Here is a 26,644-nt window from a genome sequence, read left to right as displayed (position 1 = left end):
AATAGTTAATAAATATCAGTAATTGGAATAAAGATTTTTTAAAAATGAAAATGTTTATACTATATCGCTTGTGACATTTATGCCTTCTACCACTGTTGGACTGGTATCAATGTTTCTCTGAACTTCACAGTTCTTAAGCTACCACTATGAACTTTCTTCTAAGAATATTCATGGTTAGGCTTCGCGAATAAAGATTTGGGATCTAAGAATATACTATTTCAAAAACAGGTGCACAATACATACAGAAATGGAATGTATAATTTATATCTGTTTGTCCTTATATATTTCATTAAAGGTCACAGGAAATTCTCAGTGCTTAGTAATGTGTATAATTATGAGACATCCACCAGATCAGTGTCATTTCTACATTTAACTGTGACTAGCTGTAATATAGAAACATAGAGAAAACATAGAGAAAAGCTGCATTGTAGCAAGTGAGAGACAGAAACTAATGGTGGAGTCAAGTCCACTGAAGTTTGTTGCAAACTGATAGTCTACAGACAGTAGACGTAAACTCCAGAGCAAGAAATAATTACTGAAAAGTGAAGAATAGATTATGAAGCCTCAATTGAGATGACAAGCAGAAAGAATGAATCAGAGTATTCATAAGATTTAAAAAAAAAAAAATAAAATATTTATTAAAGGATTAACATTTTTTGTGTTCATGTTGCATCAGCTTTAATCAGCTAACCTGTAACTCACAAGAAAAAGAGATTGCAGCCTATGGGTGACAAGCCAATATACCAGATATGGTATGGGACCACAATTACCATTCCAAGCAGTAGTAAAATGTGCAGTTGGACCGTATGTATTTGATTGATCTCCCGGAGCACTGATGATATAGAAACAAATGGTTTTATCACATTGCAGATTAGAGACTGGAAAATTTTTATCCAGCATGGTAACACAAGAATATCCCAGCATAAAACTGACATCAGGCTCAGCTCTGGGGAGTAAAAGGGAAAAGAAAATTCAGTATATACTAAGCTCTTACTTTTGCAGTCTGAACTGAAGGCTTTTTGACAGCTGTTGCCATGCAAGTATGGAGCCATTCAATGATAAACACTCAGCTATACCAGTTGTCTAAGACTTTGCCAGCAACATTCCTTTCAAAGTTACTTTTCAAAACTGACAATCTTTTTCCATTAGTGATTTGTGGAGGTTTAGAAAAAAAGAATATTTACTGTTTCTAACAGCCCTAATTTTAATCACTTGAAAGTGAAATCTTCTGATGTAAATTGACATCTACTAAGTAGCAAGATACTAATTTCAAGGACTTTGCTAACATCTGTTTTTTCTACAGTGTCAGATGTAAAAAAAATGACACTTTTTTGACAGAAATGAAAGTTACTGCTCAGTGTTCCCTCTTACACTGTTGAATAATGCATAAGATCAACATCTTGAGGTATTATGGAGTATAAAAGGGATGTGTTGACTATTAAGGATTATCAGTATACAGTATATCACAGGGTAGAAGATATGAGGGGCAACTGGAGACAGATTAAAGAGAATCAGACAAGAATCAAAACTGCTTATTCACAGCATCATGCTGTGATAATAATGAAAGAGAAAAGTTTCATCCAAACACACTGAAAGTTACAAGCCATAAAACAGATAAAAAGCTAATATATATTGAGGAGAAGTCATTTAAGTTTTATTACTTTTAACATTTTTTAAAGATTCAAAACTTGTAGATCTTGTAGCAGAAGTGAGTGAGATGAGGAAGTAAGGATTTAAATGAAGAAACAATAATGTCTCTATAAATCGCAGTTGGAAAACAATGAAAAAGGGGACAGGAATGCAAATGGAAGAAATAAGATATTTGTGATGTCAGCATCTTTGGAATGAACTGCACTTATAAAAGATCCATTATACTCTTAATAAGTTTATACTGAGGTTTTTTAAGATGTTAATATGATTGTAAATATATTTGTGACAGGAGAAATAATTCCATCTAGGAAACCTGGAAAAATTATGAGTAGGAATAATAATACTACCTGATGTATTTACATTTTTTGACATAGAAAGGAAAAAAATTGTTTTAAGAACTCTTTCTTTTGTATCGTCTCCTTACACTTCATAGATGCTTCTTGTTCCTGATAAGATTACCATGAAGTTGTCTAAGCCAAGTCTTCAGTTTTAATTATGCATGCAACCTTAAAGATGTTAGAAGATATTTTATCACCTGCAAAGATGGTCATCAATTATGTATGCGTAAGCCAGATTTTCTCGGAAGTTAGAATGACAGAATGTGATGGAAAGTACTGTGTTTGAACATTTTCTCATCCTCTCTCCCCTGAGAGTTTTCTTACAGTTATAAATTGATCATTGGTTTTGATCACTGAATTAGTTGTAACACTGGTAAAAAAAAAATAGCTTGTGTGTTTTTTGAAAACATAAAAAAAACCAAATCTTGAAATCTCAATTATTTTATTATTTTAAGCTTCGGAACAGATTACTTGAATTCTAAGCAAAATGAATTAATGTTATTATTACACTTATGTTTCACAATAGTGTAACTCTCATAGCTAATGAAATTGGTTGTGTATAACAGGAGAAAAGTGCAAAGAAAAACAGGTCCTTTTTTGAAGCCTTTTTCCCCTCTGATAGTTGCTATTTATAAAAAGGAAAATCATCTCACTCGACTAATGTGACCAAATTTAAGTCACAAAATTAATTATAGCAATTTGAGGGAAAAGAGTTTGCTGATAGTACTTAAATGCACAGCAGTCTGAATTAGAGTTTTCAAAAACAAAATTAAATAATATTTTAGGTAACAGATTGGAGTACTTTGTTTCTATGTTAGGCTTCACTGTTTTTAAGAGAAACTTTGTCAGCCTTAGAATACAAGACTTCCTTTAGAAGAGTACTAGCATTACATATTTAAGACCAGTGAAGACTTAATGGGTGAACTATTCTTTGAAACTTGCAGCATTGGTCAGCCAGAAGTGTTCTTGAATTTGTACTCAAGTGAAAGAAAAGAAAACTGCAGCTGGCAGAAATGAAAGACTAAAAGAAGAAAAAGTAACATTTTAATTTTCATGTAAAACAATTTTCATTAGAAAATTAGGTAAATTAATAAAATATTTTATTTCAAATGAGAAAAACACTTGAATTAACTCCAAAAGAGGTTTATTTTTTTTTACTTCAATGACCAGACTCCAACTGTTATCATAGTTCTAATTCTGGATAGCTATGTTATTGCTTTAAATGTTCCCCCATGTAGTTTCAGTAGTAGTCTGAGCTAGGTGAGGTGGTTGGAGCCCCAAAAGCCAATTTCAAACCCCCCACAAATTCACCCAAATGTGAGAGAAGTTTCACACAGGCATAACTCAGCATCATGGGGGAATTATATCAAAATTTATTGCTAACAATAAAAAATTATAAAGCACTATATATACAATAATCCTAACTAACTTTCCTATGATAAAACAATGTATTTACACAGACCACCCCTCCCTCCCCCCCTAAAGTCCAGGGGGAGAAGAAGTAGTCCTTTACTCTCAAGACTGCAGCTCTAATTCTTAGTAGTTGGAAAATTCTTGTCTTCTTTCTCTCTTCTTCGGAATGCAAAGGGGTCTACCCCCACTTCTCGCCCTTTGGCCACAATTACTGAGGGTCTTACCATGGACTTTGGGGGAACACCTGTCTCACCATATCTGCACCACAGAGTACAAGGGATTAAAGCTTAAAGTCTTCATCGCCTGCTTCTTGGAGGTTCCTTCCATGAGGAATTTCAGGGGTCCCCTAAGCAGGATTCCACCCTCCCCACGTAAAAAGGGTTCTAGAGATTTTTGGCTCAAGTCCCTACCCCAAGAACACTCCAGCAGATCTCTCTCCGTCTTCTCTGTCTCAGTTGGACGCTGGTACCTTCTGGGCCATTCCAGGTCTGCTTCGCTCTGCATTTTGCGTGCTGCTGCCGCTTCATCATCGTGGCTGTGTGCCCTAGCCCGTCCCAGGCTACTCCGTGGCTGCATGTTGATGTCACCTCTCCAGGTTCATGGCTATTGTCTCAACCCGCTCCAGGCCACCCCCGGCCCCCACTGCCTCCGCTCCAGCGCTGTGCCTGCCGCCAGGAGCCTGGCTTCAGTCCCTGGTGGCCACTCAAGCCCCAGTCCGTCGCCTCTCAGTGGCGGGGGGGGAACAAACGCTGCAGTCCAGGGGCCTCTACAAATTTTGGGGTTTCCCCTCGACCATCAGTCTTGGGGGGGGCTCAATTCGGCTGCTATGCCATGTCTGGCCCCCTGGCCAGAACAGGACCAGGGGAAAAGCCCTTGACCCCTCTCTCTACCTCATGGCTTCCCTCTAATTCCAGCTATGCCAACAAGCCTTCTTTTCCAGTTTTGTGAATCTGTCATTTCCACGGGGGTGCACCAAGCTCTGATTGGCTCACCACCAAAAACGCCACTCCTGGAACTAGCCACCTTCCAGCTCCAGGGGGGAAAGTCTTTTCAAGTCATGATACTAGGACATCATGTAAAATTGCTCATTTTCTGGAAACGTTTTTCCTTTAGTATTTTTATTTTACTCAATGACCTTTTTACTTCTAAGTTAAAAAAATCTACTCCATCACTCTATCACAGGATAGTAAAAGGAAACAGAAAAATAGAATTCATGTAATATGTTATATAATATACTTTTGTCTGGGAGAAAATTCAGAGAGGGACATCTGAAGCTGTTTTAATTTATTCTTGAATTCAACAAATAACAAATACCAATACTAAAAACAGAAAGTAGACAAACAAACAACCCCCCCTGGTTTTATAAGGTAAAGCTATTTTTTTCTTCTGTAGTGATGATGTAAAATAGCAATTGTAATTTCATGGTCTATATTTAAAATAATAAGTTATTAAGAAATAAATCATAGAATCATAGAATATATTGAGTTGGAAGAAACCCACAAGGATCATTGAGTCCATCTCCTGGTCCTACACAGGACACCCCAAGAATCAAACCATATGCCTGAAAGAATTGTCCAAATGCTTACTGAAAAATAAAGAGATGTTTATACGGTGTCAGATTTCAGATTGTTCAAGACTATCTCTAGAGTTTCCATTTGTAAAACAAGAAACATTCCTACATTTTAAAATTTCTGACGTCGTGTAGACTTTGTATGCAGCATTGAATATACAGCAGTTGTGTACATAATTGTCTGTAGAATTTTGAGGATATGTTTCTGCTTAGACAGTGAAGGCATACGCTGAAAGGTAAAACATAAGTTAATAAAGAATTTTCAGAATAAGGGAATGAAATCCAAGAGCAAAATTTTTAGTATTCTGTGAGAGATAAAATTATCCCCCTAAAACAAATGTGTTTTTTTACAATTCTGATTTGCTCAAATAAAGACAATATTGCGTAAAGCTATCCAACAGCTACTATGCAAAGAGACTATGAAATGGGATTGCTTCTGCAGGATTTCACATGAAGGCTAAAACTTCTGGTGTATTGGTCAGTCTTTCAATACATAGTATATTCAAACTTTCAAAGACATTTCTTTCCTTTTAGTATGTTTTCAGTGGTACCTGAATCATAACATCCTGGTCTTATCTCAAGAGTTGACAGTGGTCTGTCTCAAATCAATTCTATGGTAGAACATGAAATTAGCATGCAATTGAACAGAATGCATGACGAAACATGCTTATCCTTCATATGTTAGTATGTCAGAATTTAACTCATCTACGTATAGCAACTTGATCTATTTCATTCTCACAGGCACCCAAGACCATCTACAATACCCTAGGATAAGCAAAATGTGGGTTGGCAGTTACAAATTAGGATCTGTGGGGAACTTATATGCTCTGTCAGCACCTGGAGACATGCAAGGTACCACTTATTTAGTATTTGATATCTATAAGGGAACAACTGAGTGTTGCCTCAAAAATGAAAAGAATATTAACAGTACCACACGATAAATCTGTAAGGTTTGGTTTGTTTTCATTACCTTCTGCATCATCAAATAAATGTATATTTCAGATTTTCATTCTCAATCAAGATGAAAACCAATTTTGAAATACTGGACCTTATAGTAAAAGACTATAGAAGAAAAGAAGCTTAGAATCGGAGCCAGTTATTTATTATATAAATGTAAAGGTAAACATCATAGTAATTAGTGAACTTGGAAGACCAAGCACTAGTTTCAACAGGAAAAATTTTAAAAAAAGTTAAATACTGTTCCTTGGGCATCATCTGAACGATTGCAGTAGCAGCACCTTTAAAAATGCTTCTGTATAAATGACTCATTTTAACATGATAGGAATGAAACCTTTCACCTTATCAGCCAGTATGCGGCCTGTGAAAAAAAGTGAAGACATTTTCAGGTAGCTGAAGCTGGTGAAGGAAATTATTCAGCAGGGCAGATACCATCTTGTGTCAGACATCTTAGCAAAACACAGTTGACGTTTTTAACAGCTCATGTTACTTAGTTCATTCCCTTTCTTCTCTTTCTGATCCCTGCTTTGGCAGCATCTATTATATTGCTGAAAAGCCCATTTTCATTAAATGGCTGTGGTGATTTGGAGTGACAGTGCTTTTCAGTCATATTAGTAAATGAGCATTTCTCCTCAGCAATCCTCTGAGAAGTGTCAAGAAAAGACCATACTTTCAAAACATTCTGGAATTACACTGCTGGAGTTATGAGATAGCTGGATTACTACTACTACTGTCTTTTGTCTACGGGTCATAATACAGCCTCAATAATAATAATAGTGATAGCAGCAACTTGTTTTAACCCTAGAAAATATTTGGGGAGTGGGGGGGAAGGAGGGTACAGGCGAGAAATATTTTGTGTAATTTTATATGACCATCACAATTAAGATGAGGAGATTAATTCTGCTTCTACCCTCTTATTATGTCAGATGCGCAGTGAAGTTCTGTGTTTGGTGTGCGTATTACTTGTTCTATCCTCATATAAACATTTGACTGATTGCAAGACAGTCCTCAGCAACAGTAAAGAAATAATAAAAAGAAATTCTCCAGACACTTTATGCTCAGATTATGCTTCATGGATTTTTCTATGAAGACAAGTGATGGCGGATAAGGGAGAAAGTTCCTGATAGTATTTATTTAACTAGATTGCTACAATTAGGGTAATAATTTCTCTTGAGGCAAGTAACTTTCCTGTGTCACTCACTGTGGTGAAAGGAACAAAAATAATTTCTAGTCCCTAAATGGCAAGCAGCAAGTCAGACATGAGGCATTTCAATTGTTCAGTTCAAAATCACAGTAGGCTAGCCAGTTTTGAGACTAGTGCATTTAGTACATGTGAGTTACTGTCATCCCAGTTGTGGTATTCTGGGAAAGAGATGGGAATGGGTAAATTAAAATCAGGAGTGGCAACCTGTTCCTGCTCAGGAGTTTCAGTCTTCTCCTTAAACAGCAATGAGAAGTGAATAACTTCTCAGCTACTTGGTATGAAGTCAGAAAAAGAACAAATATTTAGTCTTTTACCAATCCTTCTCAAAACCAACAACTGTTGTCAGTCTGATTTGAAGAGGATGGACAAAATTCTTCTAACACATTCAGAGAAAGCATTATGAAGACTATGGGTACACTAATACAGGTCTTAGACCCTTTTGGTTTAACATTGTATACTTGTGTGTATTTGCAAAAGTATTTATGAGAACAGAGAGAACACAAAATAAAAAGATTATGATTTGGAGACCAATATGGATAGCAGAAGGGATGAGATGAGTCCCTGAGCTAACAAATCTTTATTCAGTCAAGCAAGTTCTTTATAGAAAACAAACAAAAGAGGTTAGAGCTTTTTTTTCTGCTTGGTTATCTCCCTCCCTTTCCCACAACATTAAGTTCACAGAATCATTTAGGTTGAAAAAAAACATAGAGATAAGTAGTTCACTAGATGCTGACTTCCCTTCCCTGCAGGAACATCTTTGCTGCTCTGGGAGGATCAGGCTGTGTTGGTTCCTGCTATGCAGCTCCTGGTAGTTTGGGGCATCACCAGCCAAGGTCAGGCATTTATCCTCATACTTCTCTCCCATCTCCAGGATCTTCTCCCAGTTTAAAGAACTTTCCTCCAGCTAGAATCTTTCCTTTATCCTTTCTGAACCCCCTTCTTCTTTCCACAGCCACTTCTTTGCTTCAGAATTCTTTATTTTTTGTAACACTTTCTTTCTGGAACATCAAGTCACTGGTTTACATAATCAAAAATGGACCGTGCGCACAAATAATGTTCTCAGTTTTGTAATTTCTGGGGGTTTTGTCTTCTGTCTCTTTTAAATGAAAGATTCATTTCTGTTTAATACAAATGTTTTCAAAATACACAACAGCCCGTGCCAGGGACAGCTATGAATTATCCAGCTTCCCCTTGAAAATTCAAGAATTCAGTTTTGCATATTTACTCACAAACAAAAAATCATCCAGGTAAATCCCATGTGTTTACATCCAAAATTAAAAATTTCCTTTTTTTTTTTTTTTTCAGATTCAACACATGGGAGAGGGTCTTTTCCCAGCTTACCTCTTAATAAATAGAATTCTCCAGAGAAGGGAAAAATCCTTTCCATTTACATCTTAGTTGTGAAGTGTTGGTCCACACAATGTCAAGCCGATGTTTTGATTATTTTGTTTTCTGGCTTTGCAAAGTCTGCTAACTCAAGACACAAGTTTCTGCTAAACCAGACGGAGTGGAGAATTCAACCAGAATTTCATCCTCACCTGTAACACATATTGAGCTAACGATTAATTCTTTACATGGGAAACATGGATTTTTCATCTAGCTCCTTCCTGAAGTCCACAAGAGGCAACCTGAAGTTTTTTCCTGAATAGACTGAAACTATGAATTGTTTGGAGTCTTTCAGGTTTAAAAAGAGCTGAGCAAGTTTTTGGAAAGTTCATCACTATGTACATATTTTATCAAGGTGCCTAAATTCATACACATGCCCAAGCTTTAATCTAAAGAGAAAAAAAAAATCATCCCTCTTCCTACTTCATTTTTATAAATTGTTTAATTCCTGAATTGATTCACCAACTGCATCAGCTGGGAGATCCAGTGAAAATTCTCATGGAACATCTTTCTTTGCACCTGCATTAATTGAATGGCAGGAAACGTTTCAAACAGTTCTATGGCTGTTAAAAAGAATACAATATTCTAAAGTAAGAGACTACAACACATTGCATCTTGTACCTAGTTCCACATAGAGTAAAAATGCATCAAATATCTTAAAAATAATAGGAAAAATAGAATTAGACTGTTTAATATTCTGTCTACAGACAGACAGAATTCACCTTACCATCTGTCCATTTTTTAGCCTTAAAGTTTTTTTTGTGGGAATGATGGACAGGTTTACACCACAATAAACTAATTAATGGCATGATCAGGTTTCACATAAGTTAAAATTCTCCAAAGAAAGCATAAATATTTAAGTGGTTTAAATATTTGGATTCATCAGTCACACTTCTCTTATTTCTATTACTTTTGGTTTGGTGGGGGGTTTCTGTTTGTTTTTTTTTAATAGTTTTGTTTTTACCATAGATTCTACTAGGAAGGTTGTTAAAGGCTTTGAGGGGAGGATGTAGTTGCAGCTATTTTAATAAAAGATTTAACTCATATTCCTACACATAATCTGATAAGAATTTCCTAACTGAGGTGGGTGATGCAACTGTTTAATTTCTTTGCTGTTTACTGTGTGTCCTTTTTATGTTGTGTTCTGTTCAAAGCATATGGCAAAACAGCAAAAAAGGCAACCACCTGTTTACCTTATTCTTGGATAGTACTTTCTGAATTAAGTGAAATTGCATAACAGGAAAAAGGAATTGCCATTTTTCTGTAGCCAAACGATTATAAGGTAATGTGGTATCACACAAATAAAGACAGAGAGAAAAAGAGCCAAGAAGGAAAAAAAAAAAAGAAATCTTCCTGGAGAAATCTACTGACTTTGTTGCAGTACAGTAAGACCCTGAGAGTCTGTGTACTCAGATCTCAGCAAAAAGCGAAGTCTTATCCAGGAAGAACAAAGAAAGAAAAATGGTAGATTTTATTTCAGGCTTTTCCATAAATGCAATTCTATTTCTTCTGTTAGGTTTCAAACAATACTTAATCTCAACGTGTTTTTGAATACATCCAGGTAGGGTTTTTAAGGATGACAATATGTGAAAGGGAAAATGTTACAGAAATCTACTGAAAGGAAGGGATATTTTACTCCTACTACATATACAATTGTTCAGTTGCTGATTTTTTTTTGGTAGAATTTCTCTGCTAGGTGTGGTCTAGCTCCATGACCAAGTTTGGAGCTGGTTTCCCGCCAAGTCTCCAAGACCCAGCAAAAGCCTTTCCCTCCCTCCCCCTTTAGGCAAAGGAAAAAAAAAACTATAGAAACAGAGAAACTGAAATCAATGGAATTATATCAAAATATATATATATGTTTTCACATATATCACAGTTATATACAGTTAAAATCCTATGTACGTATTAATACGAGAACCCCAAACAGCTCCCCAAAAAAAGGGGAAGGGGAAGGGAAAAGGGATGAAAAGGAACAAAAAAACCCAAATATGCGCAATCAAAACCTGGGAACTGGCAAAATAAAGAACTAGTAAAATGAAATCTCACCACTTCCTTTAAGAAAAGCAGGATCGCCAGACACGGCCAGCACCCTCCACCTCCTGTGTGGCAAGCAACAAGCTGAGCAGGCCTCAGCTTCCAGATAAGCGAGACCAATTGCAGGGACCTGCTGTCTCCCAAGTTCACTGGAGAGAAGAGGGGAAGAGATCTCTCTCTCCATCTTATTTATACCTCTGTTCACATAAAGGAATAGAATGGAATACTTCCTTGGTTTTGACCTCAGTTACCAAGGAAGGCCTAAAAATCAAACTACTACACTCTATATTAGCAGATTTCTGTTTGATGAAAAACAAACAAACAAACAAAAAAACACCTGAAGAATGTCTAAATGTTACTTCACATACCTGCCAGATTTCCTACATTTGAGTACCATCTGCTACCCTAAGTATAAAAGCACAATTAGTCTTCCTCTGTAACATTAGTTACTCAGTCGCCAAGGCAAACAGTTCCAGTTCCAGCACAATCTGCAGAGGAACACTCTGGAGTGGTGGATAGGGGGTCCCTGAACTAGAGGAACCTAAGAGTGAGAAAAGAGCCACTGGTAGCCCCCAGCTCGTGCAACAGCAGCTGACAGGATCTGGGCAGAGCCAGCAGCAATGGCTGCCAAGCCCTCCATTTATAAAAGAAGCACTTAAGGAGCACCAGTGACTAGGATTGCCACCAACAGAATGGGCAAACAGGCACGGCACATCAGCCAGGGCATGATATGGCAATTTGTGCAGAAGGGCATGCAGAAAAGGTGCTGAAGCCCTGCCAGCTCAACCGTGGAGCAATGGCATCCACCCAGAAGAAAACCATGGCCTCCCTAAGCTCTGCACACACCATGACTTTATGCAGCTACCCAGACAGAGCTCTGGTGGGAAGACACTGCACCCAGGTATAAGCTGCAGGCTATGCCCTGCTGTTATAGCAGTACTGGATGGGAGCAGTGAGCACACCTGTGGAAGGTGTGCCCAGGTAGAGGGGCACTCCTCTGCTTAGTGACAGAGCTCTAAGAGGGCGTAAGTTGAGGAGCATCAGGGGATCTGAAAGGTAGAACTACCGGAATCACACTGTACCTTCCCTGGGACAGGCCAGACAGGCAGACAGGATGCAAGATAGGGAGGATTCTCTGTCTTCTCTCCACCTGGCTGAATGTGTTGACTTAAGTGATAGAGGGCAATGGTGATAAATTCCTGCCTGGCACAGCAGATGTGCCACCTCTATGATTGCCTCACCTTCCCAGGTGCCATGACATAACAGGTGCAAGGTTTTGCAAGTGGAACTGAAGAACAACAAGGATGAAAACTGATCTAGTTAGGTAGTTTTGCTGAGGTTAAGTTCACAGAATCACAGAATATTCTGAGTTGGAAGGAACCCACAAGGATCCTTGAGTCTAAATCTTAAGTGAATAGCCCCTACAGGGATCAAGTGCATAATCTTGGTGTTATTAACACTATGCTCTAACCAACCGAGCTAATCTCAGGGTCCTACACCCTGCATCAAAATTGCTTCCATAAAGAAGGTAGCTTCCAGACACAGCTGGTGAATAAGTCAACCAGAGGAGGTGCCCCATTGGACCTGCTGCTTATGAATAGAGAAGAACTGGTAGGTGATGTGATGGCTGAAGGCCATCTCGGGCATAGCAATCATGAAAATATAGTTTTCTAATCTTGGGGAAGTAAGGAACTGTGATCAGTTTTGGGTCCCTCACCACAAGCAAGACATTGAGCTGCTGGAGTATGTCTAAAGAAGGGCAGTGGAGCTGGTGAAGGGTCTGGAGCCCAAGTCTTAGGAACAGTGGCTGGTCTGGAGCCCAAGTCTTATTAGGAGTGGCTGAGGAAGCTGGGGTTGTTTAGCCTGGAGAATAGGAGGCTTCCCAGGGAGACCTTATGGCTCTCTACAACTACTTGCAAGAAGGTTATGGTGGGATGGGTGTAGGTCTCTTCTTCCAGGTAAGAAGTTACATGATGAGAGGAAATAAGAGGCCTTAATTTGTGTCAGGGGAGATTTAGATGGGATATTAGTAAAAATTAGTTCCCCAAAAGGGTTGCCAAGCATTGGAACAGGCTTCCTAGGGAAGGTAGGAATGGCTGAGTCACCATTCCTGCAGGTGTTTAAAAGATGTAGCTGTGGTGCTTAGGGCCATTGTTTAGTGGTGGATTTGGCAGTGCTGGGGTAATGGTTGCGCTTGATGATTTTCAATGTCTCTTCCAACCTTAACAATTTTATGATTCTATGATTAATAAAAACTTATCAATATCATGGAAAAATACTAATTGCATTTTTAAAAGAAATCTAATGTTATCTGAGTTCCTGTCGTGATTTCAGTATTTTTGCTCTCATTGCAAATTACCTTGCATTTCACAAGATGGTGAGAGGAAGTCAAATACTTCTATTAATATGGGCAAAAGGAAGCATATTTAACAGAGATGATGGGTAAACATTTAATGAGCACACTTTGAATAATTCCTAGCTGACTATAAATAGTTGACAAAACTTATTATAAATTGAGACATCGTGCCTGGTGTATGAAGTGGAGAAAAAGAAACCTGAATAGCTTATCTTTGAAGTGTTAAGTGTGATATGCATTAGGTCACTTGGGTTTTTGAAGGGGGGGTGGTTGTTTTGTTTGTTTGTTTTTTCCTGTATTGAGCTTCAAATGGACTTATGGATAAGACAGTTTTTAGGGAATTCTGAAATTCCTGCATTTACTATAATTTGATAAAACGTGTGTTTTCCTTATTATGCAATTACGTGATGACAATTTAAACACTCCAAACTAGAGTATGGTAATGAGCTCTTCAGGGAATTAAATTTAAATCAACTTGGTAACTGAAACTAGTAAAGAGCACAGCAGCCTGCGTATCTGCTGACATATTATTTTGCCGTCACGATACCTTTATGCCTCGTTTGCCTTTAAGCTGTTGGTAATGCTGATTTTACCTAAACAGCTCAAGGCCCAGAGTTTTGCCATCCACCCAGAGGTGTTACATGTGTTTGGGATAAAAAAGACATCATCAGAGGGCTGTGGAATACTTCTTCTCTTGGTGTAACTAGTGAACAACCAGGATCCTCTTTGTCATCTTAAATGGTAGAGCACATATTTCTGTGCTTTCTTCATGGTTACCTTTTATTTTTGTTTCTGCTACTCCATGATACTTAGGACACGTAAATCCTTTGTTTTTTCTCAACTCATGGACAGCAAATTTCAATAAATCCCTGACATTTCACATGCCAGATCTACCTTTTAGTAGAGTGATATATCTTCCTTTTTCCAGAATTCAGTTCTATCACCCTATTTACTATGAATGATGTTCTAAAGTTCTGCCACACAGCTAATGTCCTTCAGTTTTGTAGCATTTGCATCTTCTGTCAGGTTCTGCAAGCACGAGTAGCATAACTGGACCTTCTGGTATGCCTTTCTTCTTGCTATGTTTCTATTTTTTTTTTGATAGTATCTCTTTTGGCTAGTCCTTACATATATTGTGTATGTGTGTGCTTATCCTTGTTTTGTTTACTGAAGCTCATGCACATGTGATATTTCTGTTTAAACTATTTCAACCTTAGGATTTGCAGTATGTATTTCACAGAATAGTTTGATAGCTTAAATTATTTTCCAAGCAAATAATAATAAATGCAAAGAACAGATGACAAAATGTCTCTGTGTAATCAGATATTTTTAGATATGTTTCACATAAAGTAGCGATTGTGGAAACATTAAAGGCTGTTTCTAAAATGTGAGGTATAACCATGTTTCTGCCTTCTGGGGCAAAATTCTATTTCTTCTAAGCAGTTCAGTTTTAGCACTGATTCAAGAGCCTTTACTTTTTACAAATTTTGAACTGCCATTGACACTAAAAAAAAATATACTTTGGGATCACCCAATGGCTGGTGATTCAGTGCTTCCAGAGCTTTTAGTCCCTACCAAGAAACCTGGGGCTTTTTCTCATTTAGTTTTAAACATCTCCAGCATAGCATCTTCTTGAACTGGTTGTATTAGACTCCTCACTGCTGAGGCACATAGTCAGGAACATAACTCAAATGCATGATTAATTGCCATCCTCATGGCTAGGCTTCGCGAACGAAGATTTGGGAAGGCTCTACCCACGCTTGTTGCAGGCGCGTTGGTGGCTAAAAAGGCCAATATGAGATAGACACGTCCGGTTGCAAAAGGCACAGCAGAAAGACTCCCCAGGTGGTACACTCTGCAAGGCACGATTCTTTCTGCGCTGAAACGATTAATTGTAGAAGTACATTTTATGACAAGATGAATCATTTCTAAAGGTGCGAATTCCTTAATCTGAGTGGTTAGCTCAAAAAAAAAAAAAAAATTATAGATACTTGGATAAACAAACTACTATCTAAGACCTTTTGAAACCCCTGAGACTGGAGTACACCATAGCGTTGACTTTTTGGTTTTATGGCAGCACTGAAATTGGTAAGAATGTCAATTGCATAACACATGTCCAGCTGTGCTGTGCTGGAGCACATCTACAGAATAGATGACATTTCAGAAAAATTGTATCAACACCTGTATATTTAAACATTTCCATTATTTTGGGGTTTCACATTTTTGGGGGAAGGAAGAGGACAATTCAAGCACATTTTGGATTTAATTTAAGCAAGATATAAATTTAACTTAAATGCATTTTCACATTAAGAATCTTGATTTTTTTTCAAATCCCATAATACCACTAATTCCATCCCCAGATTTTCTCACTTTGAGTGTAAATACTAGCTTTATCCTGAAATAATTTTAAAATAAGAATTATCAAACCTATAACTGTAGTAAACATGAAAGTTTCGGGGTTTCTTTTCCTGAAAAAAATTGTTCAAGGTTTGTTTTGTCATACCATTCCATCAGCACATTGCATTCAGTTTTCTCAGACCACAAAATGTGAAATAAATAAATAAATTTTATTTTTCATTTCACATGAAGTAGAAAAGAAAGATTAATATGTATATAAACTTCTCTATTGTCTAGTTGAGGCAAAAAAGACCATATCAGCAGTTTAATTTCATTTGTGTCACTGTGACAGCACAGTCACATAGTCTTAAATTAATGCATAGGACAGAGGAAGACTGTACTGCAGTTTGTACAGAAGTTCTACAACAAAGACACAACAGGCAGTTAGAAACACTGGGCATTACCACTGTTTTTATCTTTATTTTATCAAACTGACAACACAGTCACAGCTCTTTTAGTTAGGGCATACATTGCATTTGTTGTGAAGGTTCCTGAGTGTTTTGCCAAACTGGGAATGCTCAGCATGAATTTTGTCTAAGTACAAAATCACAGTATGACTTGGCATTAAGTACTGAGCCCTTTTGAAAAAAGAAAGAGTATAAATATTCTCAGTTTTTTAAATAATGCAGCTAAAATACATTTTCATTTTGCTGCTTTTTACACAAAAGCACACTATAAAATCAAGGAAATAAAAGCCGAATCTCTAGAGATCATCAGTCTCATCTGAACCTGTTTGAACAATGTATGAAGGCATAGCTAGATAAGCTGCTGAAATCAATGTAAATTAGTGCTCCTTATAGTACAATGTGATTGTATAGTACAGCATCATAGAACTGTTCAGGTCAAAAGGAACCTCTGGAATTCTTCTAGTTCAGTATTCCTGATAAGACAAGGATCAATTACAGTAGGTTAGTAAGGGTTGTGCCCATGCTGAGTTGTCAATATCTTTAAAGAGGGAGTCTCCACAAACTCCCTGGGAAACTTGGTCCAGTGTCTGACCACTTTTACAGTAAAAAAGCTTTTTCTTCTGCTTTCACATAATTTCTTGTATATAAGTTTGTGTCTTATCCATTCACTGAATACTACTGAGAGAAGATTATCTTCTTTACCCCGCCGCCCCCCACCATCAGGTATTTAGACACATTGACAGGATTTCCGCAAGCATTCTCTTTGGGCTGAAGGGTCTCTGGTCTCTCAGCCTCTCCTCATGTCAGCTGCCTGAAGTCCTTAACGATCTTTGTGATCCTTTGCAAGACTTACTCCAATATGTTCATGTCTCCTTTCTAATGAGGAGCTCAGATTTGGACCCAGCACTCCAGAGGTGGCCTCACAGTGCTAAGTTAGGGGGAAGAATTAACTCCCACATCCACCTGACAATCTTCTTCCTAGTGGAGCCTGGGAAATTGCTGGCATCTCTTCTGTGATAGACCATTGCTGGCTAATGTTCAATTTGCTGTTCATCAAGACCCTCGGTTTTTCTCTGCAAAGTTGCTTACCAGTTGTCCAGCCCCAGCATGTGCTCATGCATGGCCTTATTGATTTCCAGGTACAGGACTTTGAATTTCCATTTGATAAACTATTTGACATTATTATTGGCCCAATTCTTCAGCCTATCCAGGTTTCTCTGAACAGCAGACCAACAATCTGGTTTATCAAACACTTCTACCAGACTTTTATCACCTGTAAATTCTTCTGAGAGCACACACTGTCTAAACCTCCAGGTCATGAATGAAGAAATTATACAGCATTGACACCAGTATCAACCCTGGTATACACCCTGTTGATGGGTTTCCAACTTGACTTTAGGCCATTGATGGCAAGCTTTTGTTGATTTATCTGAGCCAACTCTACTTTAGGCGTATTGTCATAACAACTAAGTGACATAATAGAGTAAACATATTATGATTTACCCCCAAGGCTGAGTCATCCTCAAGCACTAGATTCTCATAATTACCCCTGATATTGATACAGGTTGGGGAAAGGATAGGTTGAGAGTAGCCCTGCTGAGAAAGACTTGGGAGTGCTGGTGGATGAGGGCCTGGACGTGAGCTGGCAGTGTACACTTGCAGCCCAGGAAGCCAATTGTATCCTGGGCTGTATCTAAAGCAGAGTGGCCAGCAGGCCAAGGGAGGGGATTCTGCCTCTCTACTCATCTCTGGTGAGACCCCACCTGGAGCACTGAATCCAGCTCTGGGGTCCCCAGCACAGGAAGGACATCACCCTGTTAGAGTTAGTCCAGAAGAGGGCCACCAAGATGATTAGAGGGATGAAGCACCTCTGTTATGAGGAAAGGTTGAGAGAATTGGGATTGTTTGACCTGGAAATGAGACGGCATCAGGGTGACCTATTTGTGGCTTTCCAGTATCTGAAGGGAGCCTACAAAAAAGATGGAGAGAGATTATCTGCAAGGGCATGTAGTGATAGGATAAGAGGTAATGGTTTTAAACTGAGAGTAGGTTTAGATTAGATGTTCGGAAGAAATTCTTTTTTGTGAAGGAGGTGAGGCACTGGAACAGGTTGCTGAGAGAAGTTGTGGATTCATCTTCTTTTGGATTTCCTAACATGCCAGTGACCTTCTTGAGACTGAAGAGTCTCTTTCTAGTGTACTTCTGCAGCCTAATTGTAAAGGTCACTCATCTATCATTTTATTTGGATATTCTTCTATTGACTTATTTGCATTACATTTTTATAACATAATATCATTTCTATTTATTAACCTTGAAATCACTTAGGATATAGATTTAAAAGCAAATAAAAAAATCTTCATTCTGGCGTTAATAAGAAATCACTTAAATTATGAGGGTAGAAATGAACAACAGGTGACAATGATTTTTGAATGGCTGAAGTTATATACAGAAATACAACCTCCTCTACAAACAACTAAAAATTGTAGAAAGCAAGGCAATAAGAAAGCAAGGCAATAAGGAAACCAATAAGGTTGGAAGGTTGCATATGCTACAGTTGAAATCGAATTAAACAATGTCTTTGCTAGAATCTTGTTTTGTCATGTATGTCCCACCTCACCCACCCCATTATTTAGGATACCATCAAATCAGAAAGATTTAGGCTTTAGCTTGTGGTGTGTCCAGGATCTTCAAGTCACTGATTAAACTGAATTTTCTAAATTTGTCTTCTTCAAAATTTCTTTGTGTGAGGAGTCTTAACATTTTAAGAATTTAATGAAAGTCTCAGATGATGTCTTTACTGAAATACTAGCAATAACTGACAAGACTCTTCATCAGAATCATTAAAAATCTTTTGTACAGATTCCAAACTCTGTCTCTAGTTGCTTAATTTTTTTTTACAGGTTTTGCTTTTTTTTTTTCTTTCTTATTTCATAACTTTTTAGATGCACCTAATGTAAAAACAATATTATGCTGTCCCCAAGACATTCAGAAATTACACATGCTGTAATCAAACAATCTTACATAATCTTTCCAAGAATTTGCTCTTTATATGAAATTATAAAATATGAAATTTATATTACAGGAAATTATCTTCTGGTCTTTTAAACTGGATTGGTTCCTTGAGAAAAAAGTGAATCCTTTCAGTAGTGTTAGACATAGCAGGACAAGACAACTTAGTGACCAAGCTGTTAAAAGTCGATTATTGAGAGATGCCTCTGCCTGAATTAAGGTGCGAACAAGACCATATGCCAAAGTCAATAGTATTTAACAATAAAATGTGAGGTAGAGAGATAGAAAGTAATAGAAAAGAGAGGAGAGAGAGAGAATGAGAGAGAGACAGATTAAGAAGAAAATAGTCACCACATGCAAATCTAGCGGCATCCCATCGGTGCTTCTTCACCTTAGGCTTCTTGGTGGTAGGGGTCCTTAGATAATTCAAAACTTTTCACTATTTATATGTTTTAGCAAACAAAGGAATTAATGTTCGTTGTCTACACAGTTCTTTTATTCTATTGGTTAAAGGATTCCTTCATTTCTAATGCTAATTATTCCGCATGCTCAGCCTTTCTCTTCTTCTGAGTTGGTGGGCTTCCTGAGTCAATGGCTTGTGAACTGGTGGTCACATCTCCCCCTGCTGAAATTATCTTTTACCCAGTCAAAGTTGATTTCAACACAGTTGCTGAGGTAGCTTTCCTTGTGGACCATAAATTCTGCAGTCTTTGTGTCCATTATCAGTGATACTCTTCTCCTCCAGCTTTGTAACCTCCCCGTATGTCTGAGATAACATCTGGACAATAGTACCACCTTTATTTTGTCTCATATTCATGTCACAGTGATTTAACTGACAGTCCACGTTCCAAATATTCACAAAGGCATATTCAGGGAGGGTGAGGGGCTTTGGGGGTTGCAGATGCCACCTGTCCCATAACTTGGGGTGATCTTGGTTTGACCGGTGATATGTGTACATTGTACAGTTGCTTTTTTTACACAGTTTGCCACAGTGGGAATTTTTGTCTGGATGTGCTAACCAGATCTCGCCTCCACCAGGCCTCCCCCTAGTGCCATCCTGTTGCTCCATTCTGTGCTTATCTCATGGCAAAGTCCTTCTGTGGCCTTAGTAATGTTTGAGAAAAGCACCTGTGCTCTTAAAATACTCACACAAGTATTTTTTGTAAATAAAATTCCATGGAGTTTATTTCCATCAGAAATTTGCTAATTGGTTTCTTGAGTGCTAATATTTATATATATTTACATATATATTTATATATATATATCATACACATATAGATATGTGTTTATATGTGCATACATACACTCAAACATGTATTTATAAATATATTTGGTATTAAATATAATTAAATATAAATTATTAAACACATAAATAATAATAGTTATAATGCATTTAATATAGTAAATATAAAAATGTTTTACTATATTTATTGAATATATTTAATAGGTATTTAACAGCTCTCTCTATATATTTCATGGCAAAATGGCCAAGATATATGTAGTTATATTCAAGAATTAGTAATAATTTTCTCTAACATTTATTATTTAAATCTTTACTGATAGTTTCCTTCCCTATATCTGATATTACTGCCTTTATATTAAATGTAGTATTAACTTTAGCTTGATTCATTCTTCTCCATATAAGTTACTGATGATTGTTATAAAGGAGACATCGATGAAGCTGAGAAGATGCAAATCTATCTCCACTGTGTCATACAGCAAATAGTCAAAATTATTGTATATTAATATTGACATTATGTGATTTTTTTCTATTTGAATAGAACTTTGCTAACTTTAAGAGGTCAGACAGCACAGAGATTTTGTTAATAGAATGCTGAACTGTTTTTTGCTATGTAACATCTTTTTGAAAATAAAATCTCTGCGTTATGAAAAATCTTTTTGTAAAGGATGTCAGTGAAAATAGACATTGACTTTTAAATCAAGTTTTATGACATCTTCAGTTTTGAACTCTGTTGTCATAGTCATTTTCAGAATATATTTCACAAATTTTATCTGGTTGTGTATTTTTAGACTTCATAACTAAGTAAATCAACTATAAAAATAATACATTTCAGGTTTTCTTATGTGTAATCATAACAAAAAATAGTTCCACTTTTTCCTGCAACAGTTTTAAAATACCAGAAAATTATTCTTTTCTGTCTGTGGTTCATTGTTCTCTTCAAATATTTCCTACTGAAATTAATCAGAGAAGACTCCGTTTTCTGTCTATTCAGTTGCTTTATAGGTTATATCATGCCTGTTCCATCAAATTGCTCAAGGATTCAGCACACAATAGAGAAAAAAACAACCCACAGTCAAACTTTATTCTATTGTTAGAGTGACATCTTCTATCAGCACTGTCTTGCTTACCTCTATAATTTTGCTGTGTTGGCACCGGAGCACTAGTTTCAGTGCAATTCTTTTCACTGTGTGGCCATGTGAAGGCCAATGTGAAGACTCTGCAGTATCTGACTCTGATGTTTTTAGTTAATGTCAGCAAAATAATGATTTAAGGCCTGTTCCTGAAAACTTTTACTGCTGTGGAGCTGTAATTTAAATAAAGTCTAATGAGAACCACTGGCTTACCTCGATTTCTTTGTTATACTTGCATCTGGAGTTACCAATTATTTTGAGTCTGACAAAATGTGACTGTTTTCTTAGTTAATTAAAATCTTAGATGCTGTTTTAGCTTCATAAAATTGTTCAATTTAATTTGGCCTTCCCATCTAGTTACTTTTAGCCAGACTGGCTTATGTTCAAATGTCTGTCATTTTATAATAACCTTTTTTGGAAACAGAGTAGTTTATCTTATTAAAGATATTTCCAGTGAGTGAATTATCTCTAACAGAAAAACAGGCAAGAGCCAGCTTGAGAATATATGCACAGTTTATTAGAAACAGGAATGTAAATGTAGAGGGGATAGTGAGGAGATGGGAAAGATAATATATTTTGAAGAACAAACAAACCCAAATTTTTAAAAATAAAATAATTCACATGCATAAAATAAGTGGGAAATCATTCCAATTGACAATAAAAAATTGTCATGACATAATAGGGCCATTTCACAATAGAGTCATGAGCCTTTTGTGTCGTATAGGAAGTTTCCAAGCTGAAAGTAAGTTTCATCTGAAAAGATCTTACCCCTGAACTGAAGTGAATGAGTCTAATACCTCAGTAGAGACAGAGAAAACCTATGACATCTTGCCAAAGGCTTTATAAACATACCTCTTAAATGATATTGAAAAGAAGGATAGGAGAAGTGACCTTTGTTGTCTCAGATACTGAGAAAGATTATCAGTTTCCTAAAACAGGAGCATGACAGGATGCATATCTACAGCAATTTTGCATTAATTTTTAATCTGGAACAGTATTTACAGTGAAAAGAAGAATCAACATTTGTGCCTAGAAAACTGTTGTGGTCTTTGGGCAGAAGAAAAATAACACTCTTTAGTCTGAGTTACCTGTTTGTTATAAAAATGCAGAGGAGGTGTCAGTAGTATGGAGTAGGTCAGCGTGGAAAGACAGTAATGCTAGATTTTTAACTCTATTTTGCTTTGCTAGAACAGTCACAATCTGTGTCTTTTCCAGTGACAAGACAAAAAATCCAGAGGCAAGTTAGTTTGAATGGAAGAAGGTTTTGTTCAAATGGAAAATTTGTCCAGAGAACTGTAAGCCCCACTGAAAATTGATGGGATGAATACATTCTAGTGAAGTGCATTTCTAAATGGCAACAGGTTTTTCAGAAGAGACAGGGGAGGAAGGAGAGGTGGAGGGGTTTACCCTCAGGAAGGGGTGTATTGAGCGTGAAGAGGTCTTTCTGAAGAACAGCCATGAGCAGTTTAAAAGCCTACAGGTAAGAATCAGAGAGAGAGAGAACAAAGGCAACCTTGTGGCTGGAGTCCACTACAGGCTGTCTGACCAAGTGGAGCCAATTGACGAAGCCTTCTTGCTCCAGCTATTGGAGATATCAGGGAAAAGAGAATAGAACAGAGCTGGCAGATCTATAAGGACATTTTCCATACAGCTCAAGAGGTCTCCATCCCCAGGTGTAAGAAATCAGGAAACGAAGGCAAGAGACAAGCATGGATGAGCCAAGACGTGCTTGTCAAACTAAAGGGCAAGAAGGAAATGCACAGGCAGTAGAAGCAGGGGCAGGTACCCTGGGAAAAATATAGGGATGCTTTGTCATTTTGTAAGGAATGGAGTCAGGAATGCCAAGGCGCAGCTGAAGCTGAACTTGGCAAGGGATACAAAGAATAACAAGAGCTTCAGTAAGCATATCAGATAGAAAAGGAAGATCAAAAAAAGTGTAACCCGCCTCTGATGAACAAGAGTGGTAACAAAGGATGAGGAGAAAGCTGAGGTACTCCACACATTCCTTGGCCTAAGTCTTCGCTGACAACCTGTCTCCCCACACCTCTCTAGTGGATGGTCTGCAAGGCAGGGACTGGGCAAGAAAGGTCCCTCTCACTGTAAGAGAAGATCAGGTTCATGACCACCTGAGGAAACTGAATGTTCATAAGTCAATGGAACCCAATGAGATGTAATCCAGAGTCCTGAGGGAGCTAGCTGAGGCAGTTGTCAAAACCCTCTCCATCATATTTGAAAAGTCATGGCAATCATGTGAAGTCCTCAGTGACTAGAAAAAGGGAAACATTGCACGCATTTTTAAAAAGGGTAGAAAGGAGGACCCTGGGAACTACTGACCTGTCAGTCTTACCTTTGTGCCTGGGAAGATCATGGAACAGATCCTCCTAGAAGCTATACTAAGATGCATGGACAACAGGGAGGTGGTTCAAGACAGACAGCATGGCTTCACTAAGGGCAAGTCCTACCTGATCAACCTAGTGGCCTTCTAGATGGAATGACTACACTAGTATACAAGAAAGGAGATATGGATATCGGCTATCTGGGCTTCTGTAAGCTTCTTGACGTGGTCTCCTACAACATCCTTCTCTCTAAATTTGTGAGACGTGGACTTAATGGGTGAGCTATTCAGTGGGTAAGGAATTGGTTGGATGGTCACATTCAGAGGGTAGTGATCAACAGCTCAATGTGACAATTGCTGTCTCTCAGGGTTCCATACTGGGACTAGTACCGCTTAATATCTTTGTCAATGGCATGGACAGTGAGATCGAGTGCACCCCAAGCAAGTTTGTAGGGGACACCAAGCAGAGTGGTGCAGTTGATAGGAGGGATGGGATGCCATCCAGAGGGATCTGGTCAAGCTCTAGAAATGGGCCTGTGGGAACATCATGAGGTTCAACAAGGCCAAGTCTGAGATCCTTCACCTGGGTCAGGGCAACTCAAGTATCAATATAGGTTGGGGAAGAGAGGGGTGGATAACAGTCCCACAGAGAAGGATTTGGAGTTGCTGGTGGATGAAAAGCTGGACATGAGCCAGTAATGTGTGATTGCAGCCTAAAAAGCCATCTGTATTCTGGGCTATATCAAAAGAAGCATTGCCAGCAGGTCAAGGGAGTTGATTCTCTCCCTTTACTCTGATCTTGTGAGACCCCACCTGGAGTACTTCATCCAATTTTGGAGTCCTCAGTACAGGAAAGACATGGACCTGTTGGATCGGGTTCTCAGGAGGGCCACAAATATGAACAGATGGCTGGAACACCTCTGGTATGAGAAAAGTCTGAGAGAGTTGAGATTGTTCAGCGTGGAGAACAGAAGGTTCTGGGAAGACCTTATTGTTGCCTTTCAAGGGGCTTATAAGAAAAATGGCGACAAATTTTTAACTGGGCCTTTTGGAATAGGAAGAAACGTAATGGTTTTACACTAAGAGGAGGTAGATATAAGTAATAAACTTTTTTTACAAGTGTATTAGAACACTGGAACAGGTTGCTCAGAGAGATGCCCATCACTAGTAACATTTCAGATCAGGAGACAGGATTCTGAGCAACCTGATGTAGTTGAAGACGTTTTCCTCATTGCAGGGGTTTTGGATTAAATGACCTTTAAAAGTCCCTTACAAATGGTACTATACTATGATTCTACAAACATTCTTAGCAATATAGCTGTTTTATAGGCTTGTGCTGTGCTGGTAATTTCAAGGTAAACTAGCAAGGCAAAACTATAATTTCATCATGATTATCTGAGAATGAAAAGAGAATTCATACCACCTTTTCCAGCCCTACCGCGAAGCTTCATTTTACCACAGACCATAAAAATGGAAGGCAGGAGGGAGACCACTCTACAAGTTAGCTCCATCTGCTTCCCAGCCAGTCTCTCAAGCTGCAAGCCAAAATTAGCATGTCACCTCCCAGCAAGTCATAGAAGTATTACTAATTAAAATATTATCAACATGTCAGATTTGATTTTAATCAAGTAATTACTAGTGCTGTGCACTAAAGGAGATCTGAAAAACACTGCAAAGTGCATTTTAATCCCTTTCTTCATTTGTTTAATACACAGTATAAAATTGATCCACAGTAAATCAACTCCATTAACTAATTCAATTTTGTTTCCACTATGTAAAAGCCTCCCTAAGCACTATACCTACTAGCTTAGGAAAGTGTGTACCGAGATAGGAGGTATATGGAACTAGGAGCCAAACCCACTTTCATCTTAATACTTTACTTTTGAGAGATTCATTAAAAATCACCTATTACTTTGAAAGTACTTCCCTTTGGATGATATCCATAGGTAAAACAAATTTTAGGTATGAATCCCAACTTATTAAATAATGGCAACCCTGCGAGTCTCAGAGTGAGTGCCTTCTTTTATCATTTAACTGCTTTAAAATACAAAGAATAAACCACAAGTTTTATGAGAAATGTAAGAATGTAAACATTATTTATACTGTGTTAGGTGTGTAATATTTTATCTGTTAGGTAGCCTAAAATTTACCACAGACAATTTTAGCTAACTAAGATTCATGCATCCAGTCCTAGTAGCCTGGATGCCTAAGATCTGGCCACTGAATTGATGCCTGAGGTGGGTTCATCACCAGGTTTTAGATCTATATTTAGTGTTCAAGTGTAATTGACTAGGCATGAGTCCAGTGATGTGGTTCACTTCCAAGAACACGGGCATATACCAATATGTGGGATGCTCTTCAGAAGACATCTGTAAGATGCTGATAGTTCTGACAGCATAAATTTATACTTTCCTGAAGCACTATCTGGAAATTAAATGGGATATAGCAGAACTTTTCAAATAAAACTAAATGCACTTTCTTAAACAACTGAAAATTACCTTCTACTGCAGCAGTAACTTAGACACTTTGACATGGGCTTCACTAATTAAACTTACGCTGGTTAATGACATTGGGATATTTGAGTCAACACTTTCTGCTTTATGGGTCTGACTGGTGTGACCCTGGGACTGTGAGTGACCTTCATCCTTCTAGAACAGCAACGACAGATTGCTGCATCCCTTTCTTAGTTCACGTATACATTCTTGCATTTAAATAACTAGATAGAGGAGTTTAATAATATTCAAAAAGCCTTAGGTAGATTGAGATGTCACCATGAAGGTAGCTTGCACGTCACTACCTACAGAAGAAGCTGAAATGCTAGGTGAAGAACATCTGGGATTACTTTAAGTCATCTAAAGCAACATGAGATTGCTCTGTTAGGACACTGAACTGATTCCCAAGTACAGAGTACAACTGCTGTATTAGACATCTAATTTTACATACAAATTTCCCTCTCTGCACTATGGAGTCCATCTCGATATTTAATAACTCTTGCCATATTGCCAACAAAAATCTCCAATTTTTAGTCCTTTATTTGCTTAGGGTTTTTATATTTTCTAAATAAAGTGAGGCATTTCCTTTTTTTTTTTCACATTAGTGTAAGCAAAGTTGCTTCAGCTTTATTTTACTATTTCTGAAAGTAGAACAATATAATTTCCTTTGGATAAAAATCTAGTTCTGAGCAGTTCTCCCCTATGGAAGCCCAGTTTTTGGAA

At 37.7% G+C, this 26,644-nt stretch overlaps 2 long non-coding RNA genes across 2 annotated transcripts in view; both read right to left on the bottom strand.

Annotated features, from left to right (window-relative positions):
- Positions 1-26,644, bottom strand: part of LOC135409862 (uncharacterized) — a 137,316-nt gene that overhangs the window by 79,394 nt on the left and 31,278 nt on the right. The gene's annotated exons all lie outside the window — the stretch shown is intronic.
- On the bottom strand, positions 4,657-13,358 carry LOC135409861 (uncharacterized). Its single transcript, XR_010428390.1, has 3 exons — positions 10,565-13,358; positions 8,474-8,670; positions 4,657-8,130 (listed from the first exon to the last, which is right to left on the bottom strand). It is a non-coding gene; the product is annotated as an uncharacterized LOC135409861 (long non-coding RNA).

This window comes from Pseudopipra pipra, chromosome 2 (assembly GCF_036250125.1).
Source record: "Pseudopipra pipra isolate bDixPip1 chromosome 2, bDixPip1.hap1, whole genome shotgun sequence".
NCBI classification, from domain to species: domain Eukaryota; kingdom Metazoa; phylum Chordata; class Aves; order Passeriformes; family Pipridae; genus Pseudopipra; species Pseudopipra pipra.
The sequence above is the reverse complement of the archived record's forward strand: the minus strand, read 5'-3'. Positions and strand labels throughout refer to the sequence as shown.